Source organism: Pistacia vera, unplaced genomic scaffold, assembly GCF_008641045.1.
Source record: "Pistacia vera cultivar Batoury unplaced genomic scaffold, PisVer_v2 Contig577, whole genome shotgun sequence".
Classification (NCBI taxonomy): Eukaryota; Viridiplantae; Streptophyta; class Magnoliopsida; order Sapindales; family Anacardiaceae; genus Pistacia; species Pistacia vera.
The window spans coordinates 130996-142735 of NW_022196420.1; the positions used below are offsets into that span (position 1 = coordinate 130996).

General features: G+C 32.9%; 1 long non-coding RNA gene across 1 annotated transcript; it reads left to right on the forward strand.

Annotated features, from left to right (window-relative positions):
- Positions 1–7265: 7265 nt before the first annotated feature.
- LOC116109271 lies at positions 7266–10437 on the forward strand. Its single transcript, XR_004124749.1, has 3 exons — positions 7266–7307; positions 8851–8919; positions 10238–10437. It is a non-coding gene; the product is annotated as an uncharacterized LOC116109271 (long non-coding RNA).
- The last annotated feature ends 1303 nt before the right edge of the window (positions 10438–11740 follow it).

Here is an 11740-nt window from a genome sequence, read left to right on the forward strand (position 1 = left end):
TCACGTATATGAGTGTGGAGTGGGGCCGCTCATATGAGATTGTGGCATAATCTCTAGAGCACTCATGAACTACCAGGCGTGCGCATGGTCTATAAGCGCAAAACAACGTCAACAGTAAGAATTATGAGACTGTAATGTGATTGATAGGATTCTAAATTACTGAAAAGGGTTTTGGTTCATAGAAGCTAAAAACTTTACTAACAACTATGTATATTAAGTCTTATTTGTCTAGGTCTGGTTCATAGTCCAAAAGACACCAAATTCAAAGTATCTACACTCATGTTTTAACCCAAAAAACTTTCTTCTTATTTTTCTTTTCCCATATCTTTTTGAAATATGTGGGGGATTATTGAATTATTATTGATATTTAAAAAAGATTTTGAGGACCGTTATTATTTTTTATATCCCATTTTACCAATTATTCCTAAACTTTAGCAAGGAGTTTTACTAATTGTTGGAGTTAGCATTATCCTTGACTTCTTCATAACATTCATAAGCCTTATCTTTCTCCTATCTTTCCTCAATCACAATGTTATTATAACGTTATAATAAAAATAGTATTATCCTTGACTTCTTGATGAGCCTTATCTTTCTCCTATCTTTACTCAATCACAACGTTATAATAAAAATGTTATTTGCTCTTCACAATTAGATAAGTTATCAGTCTTCCCATTTGTACTTTCTCTCTGAGTTAATTAAAATCTCTTACTGTTTTATGTACCTGAAATTATTTCAGAAGGACCTGTTAAATCTCAGGGGATTTTTGCATTCTTAAAATATTTATTGTGGTGAAACAATCCTTAAGGACAGTGTTATAAAACATCTCAAGTTTTCTAATTTTTTCTTTTTTTACAATAAAACATACAATAATACACACATATATATATATATATAGTAGATCTTGAAACTCTAAGATATATAAATTGTTTTTGTATAAACATTTTTCCTATATAATCTGCTCATGAATAATAAAAAAAAAAACATTTCTATGGAAAGAGACATCATTAAGAGTAATATAAGGATCAAAACTAGCTAGCCTCTACAGAACAAAAACAAATAGCTAGTGAGATTAGTTCAACTAAACAAAACACCAGATCTATGGCCTCGACCCACCAACTCCCCGATGGTTTGAGATCGAAGTTCTGGAATTTAAACCAGGGGAAACTAAAATTTGCCCCATCCATTCGCCTGATATATGTGACAGACCACATAAGGTTGCTACAATTTTGATACTGCCATTGGTTATTATTAGCCATGTTCAAATCTGATGCGCTGTTTCCATCTTAAAGCACATTATAGGGATATCTTCCTAAATGAAACACCCACTGCTTAATTTTGTCTCCCATCCTTTGCTTTTCCAATGTAATTATCAGTCAAACCTGGAAAATAAATAAAGAAAAGATTTACAGTTGTTTACAAAATGAATGCATATGTAACAACATTTGCACCCATCTCATCAAAAGAGCATAAAGCTATAATGAAAAACATTTTGTCTCGAAAAAAGAGATAGATACCTTAGTTAAGATGCTTTTTTTAATTTCCGCGATTGATGAACAAAAACGTTTCAGCCCAACCGAGTTTCACTCCATCTGCAACCTTTGTTTCTTCAATAAATGGGCTCCAGTCTTTCCTTGGTCAATGATTTGGCGGCAATGAGGTTTTCTTCATTCATTAAGTTCCTGGATTCAAACATTGGGGCCATCTACCTCAATAACATTGTGCAATTGTGGCTTACCTAGTCATTTGAGCTTGTCGGGTGCTTAATGGACATTGATGATGGAAGACAATAATGTAACTATATATACCTGGACTTGGGATGGCCATGATAAAAAAAAGCTTAACTGTAATCCCTTACGGTGTGTTTGGTTCAAGGAATGTTGTATTACTGGGAATGTTGGATTACTGGAATCTTATATTACCTTGAAGATTACTGGAATATTTAGAAAAATGTGTTTGGTTGGTTGATGGGTATGTTATATTAATATGTTTGGTTAGGGAGAATAAATTAGTGGGTATGTTATTTAAATTACTAAATTTCCCTTTTTTTAAATATTAATATAATATTATTTTTATTATTATTTTTTGAATAATTTCTTTTAACCCCCAATATTTCAGATTTAGCTAAAACACCCCCGCTTATATAAAACTTTAATTTATGACAAAATCACCCCTACCCCCTGCTGTGACCTGCCGCCACGGCAAACCACTGCCAAAGTCTCCGAAAGTCGCCGTGACCACGAGGCTCCGATATGGTCGTTTCTAGCCATATTGATGGTCGAAAACGGCCATATCAGGCCAGATCTATTCTGGCCATTTTCGACCAGATCCCTGATCATTAGCGGCTAGATGTCGCCCAGATCTGGCCTGATATGGCCGGAAAAGGCCATATCAAAGCCTCCTAGCGAATCTCGATCATTTTTAAGGACTTCGACGACTTTCTAACTATAGTCCGTGGTGGTTGGCCCGCTGTCGGCAGTGGTGGTTAGGTGGCGGTGATGGTGATGGTCTGTAATTTGTTTCAAATATAAGGGCATTATTTTCCAAAAACTTAATTAAACAAGGGTAAAATTGAAATGGTATATTAATGTAAATTTATTTTAAAACAGGGGCATTATTGTCCAAATTTTTTATTAATAAGGGATATAATTGTAATAAAAATAAGATTACCAAGGTAATCTTTCAATACTTAAGAAAATGGAGGTAATCAGATTACCTCTAATATTACCAACAGTAACAACTATTGGTAATGTAAGATTACCAATATCTTATATTATTTGACAACCAAACATGGTAATCAAGTAACATAAGATGATATAACCCCAGTAATCTCCTATTACCTTCAACCAAATCCCCTAAAGTTATAGTTTTTAGATTATACACAATTTATAAAATGGCCATCCCACATATGTCCGTTAGCAATGATATGGTGCAGTTAATTCTTTGGCTCTAGTTTGGATTATGGTGATGTGTATGTTTTAATACATCAGTTAATTCAAAAGAATTTTATAAATGTTGGCTTAATAATTTGAATTTTGTTGATTCTCTCGTCTAAAATGAGTTTTTTCTTATTCTTTACCTTCCCTAAAACTTTCACTTGCAAAATATCAAATCAACATTTGTTCCTTCGTTTTAAATTAAGAAAGTCCTCTTTTAAAACGTTCCATTTGTTTAATTTTGTAGAAGTAAATCATAATTATTTGTATGCGTGTGTTAAAGATAAAGAGATTATTTTTAGGGGTGAGCATAGGTAAAGGGTAGAACCGAAACTGGCCCACATAAGGTTGGTTTCGGTTCCAAATTTTGTGAAACCGACCCTGTGTGGTCCGGGTCTGGTTACACACTTCAGGAATCGGACCTGAAACCAAGGTCTAGGTACTCGAGGTGGAACCAACGAGTACTCAGGTTGTATTTGTAATTTTTATAAATTATTAGCGGTGTATTGTAATTTTTAGGGGTATATTTGTCATTTTAAGACTATCAAGGGGGTATAAAAATTTACAGGTTACCCAAAACCTGGATCGTTCGGTTTCGGATTTGGTTCCAAATCCAAGAAACGGATCAATTTTGGTTTTGATTCCAGTTTCTTGGAATTGGGTTGGGTACCCGGACTACTCACCCTTCGTTTTTGAGTTATCATCTACATGCAACAGGGCTCAGGTAAGCACATATTAGAGAGGAAAGAAACAACCGAATTTTGCAATCTTTGGTCAATTTAATTTATTATAGAGATTTAATAGGATTTCCATCGTCTTAAATACAATATCTTCAATTAAAATGTTGTGTTCTCTTACCATTTATAACTTTTCTGTTAGTGTATGCCCTAGGAACCAATCGTGTCATCGGTTCTGANAAAAAAAAAAGTAGTGGTACGTGTATAAATTATGTTTACAAATTATTGTATAGAAACAGATGTAAATGTAACACAACTATTTTATTGCAACATCATTTATCTATCTAAATTAACATTAATTGAGTTGGTTTTGTATATAAATTCATCTATTCATTTTGTGTAACATTAGTTTGTATAAAAGAGTTTGTGAACCTAATATTATTCGACAAAAATTGAGATAAAAAAATAGGAAAAAATAAAATTTCATCCTTAAGGTTTGGTGGAAGTTAGAGGTGAAAAAAATGGGCCGAGTTAGGCGGGTCAGCCCTAACCTGACCCGCCTCGACCTGGGCTCTACCCGGTCCGACTTAAGGGTGTACCAGGTTTAGCCTGACCCAAGTATCCCCATCAGGTTGGTTGGGCCTTCATAGGCCAACTCGACGACCCAACATGTCATTTTAAAAAAAAAAAAAAAAAAACTGTTCAACCTGTCAGGTTGGCGGTTGGAAACTTGACAGGTTGGCTATTGGGTGGGTTGCTTTGCAAAAACCTATTTTATCGTTTAAATATAACCGTTTTATAGTAGTTGGAGGGGTTTTTTTGATAATTTTCTTTTCCCATTTTTCTCTATAAATAGGGTCTAAACTTCTCATATTTCCTCACATCCCAAATTCTTTCATTTTCTTTTGCTCTTGCTTTAAAAATTTCTCAAATCTCTTTGACGTCAATTTGCTCTCATTTTAATTTTTATTAGTTTTTACAATTTTCAGTTCATATTTCCAAATTTCAATTCTCCTTCTTTAATTCTTTTATATCAATTTTTTTTTTTTTAACTAGAATGTATAGATATTTCCATCCTAGGCCACCATCAATTTTGATGGTGAAGAAAATTATCCTAGCTCAAAAATTTCATTTTTTGGTAGAGAGTGATTGACATATAACTAAAAAAATTCATTCTTTTCTTTAAACCTTTTATCTTGTCACTGTAAAACTTTATGGTATTTATTATCCTACTAATCCATTGATAATACATTCAATTTAAAAAATTTCAAATTTATTTGCTCGAAACAGAAGCAATTAAATTTTAGTAGGACCAATAGAAGTAATGAAATTTAAATTTGAAAAATATTGGAAACTCATTCCTTTTCTTTATTGTTTAGCTATCATATTTGATCATAAGCTTAAATTAGCAGATTTAGAAAATGTTTTAGACATGTTAAGTGAAAATTTACAAGAAGAAACATATGCTAATCAGCTAGGACAGATAAGAGAGTGTCTTTGAGAGGTATATTTACAATATGAAAATAGATATGAGAACCAGCAAAGAGGCACAATACCTGAGGAAGAACCAGAGAAGACACAAATGAAGACTCACTACAACAAAAATGGCCTACGGTAACACTGGACAGTAGCACTTTTCCTTAAAGTGTTACCGTAGACTATCTATAGTAATACTCGATGTTAAAATGTTACGATAATAATTTTTATATGTAACACTTTAACTTTTGTAACACATTTTATATCAATGGTAACTTTTCTTCTTAAATGTTATGAAAAATATATCTACAGTAGCATTTTTAAAGTGTTACAATAAACCTAATAATATAGTAACTTTTTTTATAATGTTACCATATAATCAAAATACAGTAACATTTTATAAGTGTTACCATAAACCCAATTATTTACCGCAAAACAAAATATTTTTCCCGCTAATATGAAATGAGGTTGATTTTGTCTCATTTTTATTGTTTAGGGGTCAAATTTACTATTTGGGCTTTACTGTGTTACATCTCATTCATGTGGGGACCAAACAGATGTTTTTACAAATAGTATAAAAGGAAGATGGAAGGTTAAATGCAAAGCCAAAAACGTCCACCCATCTTCATCCATTTTTTAGAGACCGTCCAACTTCCACCTTTGATGAGCATTTTCCTTCTCCAATGGCTGGCCATCATCACGTAAGACCTTCCTGGATTCCAACGACCATTAAGCTTCCTCCATCTGTGACCATTCATCTTCTCGATGACTTTAATTTCTTAGTTTTTTGGCAACTTCTAGACATCCTAGGGGTAGGTCCATACTCCAGTCCTAAAGTCAGATCCACTTTCCGTAAGCTTGGTTGACTCGAAATCTCACTTGAAAAAGCCATTTCACTGTCTTGACTCTTCACCTTAATTCTCAGTGTGATTTCGTCACTTTTTGGTGTCGTTTCGTCTCCCAAGTGTTGGAGTTGTCCATCACTTCAACAACAAGGGGTCACACATACGCATTCGGGACTCTTGTTGCCCGGTCGATGGGTAGGGGTGCAGGGGGCAGCGCATCCTGGCCCATAGGCAATTTGCGTGTATTGAAATAATAATTGGTGCATTTGGTTCATTATTTTGGATAAGATTTTGATAATACTTTTGGGTTGTTGGATAGGGGAGTATTACAAGGTAAAATTTAAAAATTTATAAAAAAAACCCCAAGCTTTGCTAATTTAATTAAACACCCCAATATGTAAAATGACAAAAACACCCCCACCACCCACAGTGCTAGATTCCGCCACCACCGCCAGAATCTAGCCGGAAAATTGTGTTACGACATAGACCGATCAGATCTGTGTCGTAACACATCGATCCGGCCAGATCTACGGCCAAATGTGGCCGTCGACGGCCGCAAAAGTCTATCTTTGGCCGTTAGTGACGACCAAAGATATGGCCATCGTTGACCATCAACGACGGCCATTTCTTTGCCACGGCCAAATCGGTGAATAATGGCAAGTTCCGGGCTTGGTGTAAGCCGTTGTGACAGATTCCGGCTACCACCGATGGTGGTTGCTGGAATCTGGCAAGTATGAGTGGGTGAGGGTGTTTTTGCTAATTTTTAAACTTTTTTTGGGTATATTTAGTGAAATTAATAAACTTAAGGGGTCTAAAAGCAATGAAAAAATACACTAATATTTCTGGAATAATGTGCCAAACAATATTTGGGGAATAAGATTGGAAATATGGGTAGAAATATTTAACCAAACGCACCCATTGATTTCATTAAATTAAAATATTGTAACACTTAAAAGTGTTACTAAATCAAAATATAATAACAAATTTTATTTTCCCAAACTTTGGAAAAAATTTCTCTCTCTCTACCCCCCCCCCCCCCCCCCCCCCAAAAAAAAAAACATACCAAAGACCTTATTCACTCATTTCTCCAATTCATGACACTTTTTCAAGTTTGTTCTTTACTAAAATTTCAACTCCAAGCTTCATTCAACACAATTTTCGTTATGTCCATGAAGCCACCCTACAATTAAGCATTTTCACACTATCCATACTCATTCAAACAAAATACCCTACACTAATCATCTTCATTCAGTAAAAATCTAGTGAAAATCATTGGTTTCATCAAAATTTTAGCTTAAAATCTCCAATACCCATAACCTATTGAACCTAAATGGGCTCTCATCCTTTAAGAGGAAAATCAGTGAGCTACGGTTCAGGTGAATCATTTTCTTGCATTTTTGCTTTGCATTTTTTCTCTGAATTTTTGCTAAGCTACGGTTCAGGCAATTCAATGATTTGATTTCTATAATGATTGAACTGTTTGAATGAATCATTGTGGTGCTTAATAAGATTGATTTATTCTTTTGGGTGCTGAAAGTTGTTTTACTTAACATTGAACTAAACTTAGTGCTATGACTCATTGTGGTGCTCTTTTCTACTTTCTGTTTTGGAAAGTTAAGTGCTTTTGGGAAAGCAAGCTTTTTGCTCTGTGCTTTTGGGAAATCCAACATGTTTAACACAAAATCTTAGATTTCTAAGCTTGCAAAACTGCAGACTCATTTGCAAGTTCATAATTGTCAATCTAACAGCCTTCCTTACCAGAAAAGATCAGCAACATCATACAAATACTATCTCCATAGGAATTTAGTTCATTGAGCCAGTGAATAAATTGTAAAAAGCCCAAGTCGCTTGAAGTCTAATAATATACTAACACTATACAATATTAGTTATCTGTTCTTTCTCTTTTTCCACATTAATTTGAGGTATAGGCATAAAGCACAAGGCTAAGGAATCATCCAGATTTTAAGAGGAGCTCCATGTCCTTTGGGAAGCTGATCTAAGTATCCTCATAAATGTAACACATACTATCAAAAGAAAAGAAAGTGAGCAGTTACAGCATATAAAACAACAATAACAAAGATAAATTGACCAGATTACATTAAAAGTAATTTGCAAAGTGATGAATGACCCACCAAGATATAATCATTAACTTTGCAGTCTGTAGTTTTGCAAGCTTAGAAATCTAAGATTTTGTGTTAAACATGTGGGATTTCCCAAAAGCACAAAGCAAAAAGCTTGCTTTCCCAAAAGCACTTAACTTTCCAAAATGCAGTTTGCTCTTACTAAAAAATGCAGAGCAAAAATGCAGTCTACAGTTTTGGAAGCTGTAGTTTGCAAACTGCAGCTTACAAAACTGCAGACTGCATTTATTGGATATAAAGGTTGATGATGAGTGGAATATCTCAATATAAACAATATACAATAAATTGGATCAAAATTTATATAAATTATTCTAAGATATGAAGGATTGTCTAACTGACAAATAAACCTTAAGTACCCGATTTTCCAAAGTTTTATAGTATATTATCATTATTATATATCTCATTACCAAAAATCACCCTATTTTTCTTAAATGTTCACCAAGTTCTAAAATTAGGGTCTACTTTTTTCGTGTTAGTTTTTTAAACTATGGTTCTGGAAAATTCATCCCTGGAAATACTACTGCACAATGTTCTTGTCCTTGGAATAGGTATAAGTATTTTGCGGCTCAAGAAATGATCAGCAATGTCTTAATAAGACAATGCATAGTTTTGGATCAATTGTTTTTTTGGTACATGTCATGACTCGTGAGATGGTTTGTGTGGTAGAAATTAAATGTTTAAACCTATGCTGAGTTTTTTCCTCCAAATTGACGTATGATAATCCTTGTTCTTGGAAGGTACATTTTTTTGAACTTGTTGCTGCTCTTTGATTTCATAGGAAGTTGCGGTGAAGAGGTTCCTAGACCAAGATATTTCTGGTGAATCACTTGTAGAATTCAAAAAAGAGGTATAAGCTCTCTCTTTCTCTTGTTATCTTAGACATCAACTGATCTCATGCCATCTATAGCAAAATCTGAGTAGATACTTCTTTCACACATGTCACAAAATATGTCTGAACTTTGTGATCTGCTTATTGTCTTGTGCCTGATTCAAAACTTTTCAAGCCATTATTAACAAGGCCACAATGGCAGCAAGCACAAAAGAGAGCAGAAAAGTAGATTCATTAGGTTTTAATCCTTCAACTATTATCTCCTCAAACATTTTGAAGGCCCCTAATTACTGTATTGTAATTAACAATATTCCTTTCCGGCATAGTCTCAAAAACACAAGTCCCCAGGTCCACAAAAACATTATGCATTTCTTTTCTTGTGGGTTTGGCATTTTCTCTCATTCAACATAATCATATAAGGTTCAATACCAGTTTAATTGTTGATTAAAAAATTGAAAAGCAAGATTAGAGGTGGAATAATATTGATTAGGTGACTGTTATTTCAATAACTTAATCATAAAGATGATTCATAAAACTCTGTTTCATATGATTAGTAACGGACGAGCAAATAATCATGTTATAATTGTTGCAATGAGATTAGAGGTGGAATACAATTTTGCATGCTGCAGTCTGCAATTTTGCATTTTGCAGTTTGCAAACTGCAGTATGCAGTTTTGCAGATTGCAGTTTTTTTCATATTGCAGTCTGCAAAACTGCATACTGCAGTCTGCAATTCTCTTGCCACAATAATCCTTAAGTTTCCTTGTATGGTTCTAACTTTGGTCATCTTGCAGTATGTAGTGAAGTAACCACAGTTTCTAAAGATGGAAAAGTTTTTTGCTTTATACTCTTTCATTGGCTAGGAATGATTTTGTAATAACTTATTCACTAGAACTAAAATTTGATGAGCCTCTGAATCTGGGGTTTGATAAATGAGACTTTGCTGGTGGAGAAACGTGATTAACTTTGTAATTTGTACCATTGTTTGTGTCAATGATGACAGCATATCATTAATGAGGCTTTAGGTTTGTTTCTTGTTTAATACCATAAAATATGTATTTCTCATGACCATTTTTTGTGCCTATGTTGACAATATTTCATTAAAGGCTTTAGGTTTTTCTGCTGGAACTATTATCATAGTATGTTTTGTTATCATAGTATGCTTGTGAAGGTGGAGATTTAAGCATGTTCTTTTCCTCTTTGTTTTCCATTAAATATTTGGGGTGCTTTTGTCTTTATTTTTTCTTGAATTTACAATATATATGTGTTGTTATCTTTGAGAATATACATGGGATTTGAAGATTTTTTTTTTTTTTTTGTATTAATGGTTTTGTAGGTTGTGAAAATGCAAGAGTACTTTTTTGGTAAAGCACAATTTGGAATGGAAGATGGTTTGCATGATGGTTTTTGTTGTTAGAATTGTTTGAATGATTGGAAGGTATTAACTATTGCTCATAGTTAATTTTCCAATCATCTAGGTATTATAATGTAAAAATGATAGGTGCATATTTGTTAGGCATATATAAAACTTTTTGTATATGAAGATTTATATGTTACAAAATATAATATAATAAATGAAGCATATTAAATTTTATGGATGAAAAGGATGTTGGGTGCCTATTTATTAGGCATATATGCAAACTTTTTGTATATGAAGGTTCACCATCAATGAAATGTTTTTTGGAAAATTAGTGTATCATTGATTATAATTTGTATTATTTAAATTACAACTGTAACAATTTTATATATGTTATAACATACACATTGATAACACTTTCAAAATATTATGGAAAATAAGTTTGTAAAATTTACTAAATGCAATGAATGATACTTTGGTAGCACTTTTAACATGTTATTAAAAACTCTTCTGTAGCATTTTAACAATGTTACAGAAAACTAAATTGTAACCAGTTAAGAATGTTACAAAAAACTTATTTATAGCAATTTGAGATGTTATAGAAAACTAAACTGTAACATGTTGAGAAAGTTACAGAAAACTTATTTATAGCATTTTGAGAATGTTACAGAAAATTAAACTGTAACATGTTAAGAAAGTTACAGAAAACTTATTTATAGCATTTTGAAAATGTTATAGAAAACTAAACTGTAACAGGTTAAAAATGTTACAGAAAACTTATTTATAGCATTTTGAGAATGTTACAGAAAATTAAACTGTAACATGTTAAGAAAGTTACAGAAAACTTATTTATAGCATTTTGAGATTGTTACAGAAAACTAAACTGTAACAGGTTAAGAATGTTACAAAAAACTTATTTATAGCATTTTGAGAATGTTACAAAAAAATAAAATATAACAAATTAAGAAAGTTACAGAAAACTTATTTATAGCATTTATGCAGTGTTACCAAAAATCATTCGTAACTACGAATAAGTGCTACAATATACTTAACAACATCATTTTATGACAGTTATTGAAATGATTAGTAACATGCAAAAAATGTTACCAATGTCTGTTTTTTAGTAACATGGGCTGTCATAGCATCCTTATAAATGCTACGAATCACCTACGATAACACTTTTTGCATGTTACCGTAAGTCATTTTTATTGTAGTGACTTCAACTCCTAGAGAGAAATTAATAGGCGGAAAAAAACCCGAACTCGAAGCATAACCTCCTCTTCAGAAGCATCAACAACGAATATAATGTCCTCCATGCAGCTGCAGAGTAATGAGCTTCACTAATATTTGGGAACTCCTAACTTGCTACCAGCAGATCTATAACAAAGAGTCAACTTTGATGTCTTAGAATATTGGAAAACCAGAAAATTTACTTTTCAGTACTATCAAGACTTGCCCTGGATGTTTTCTCTGTTCCTGTCT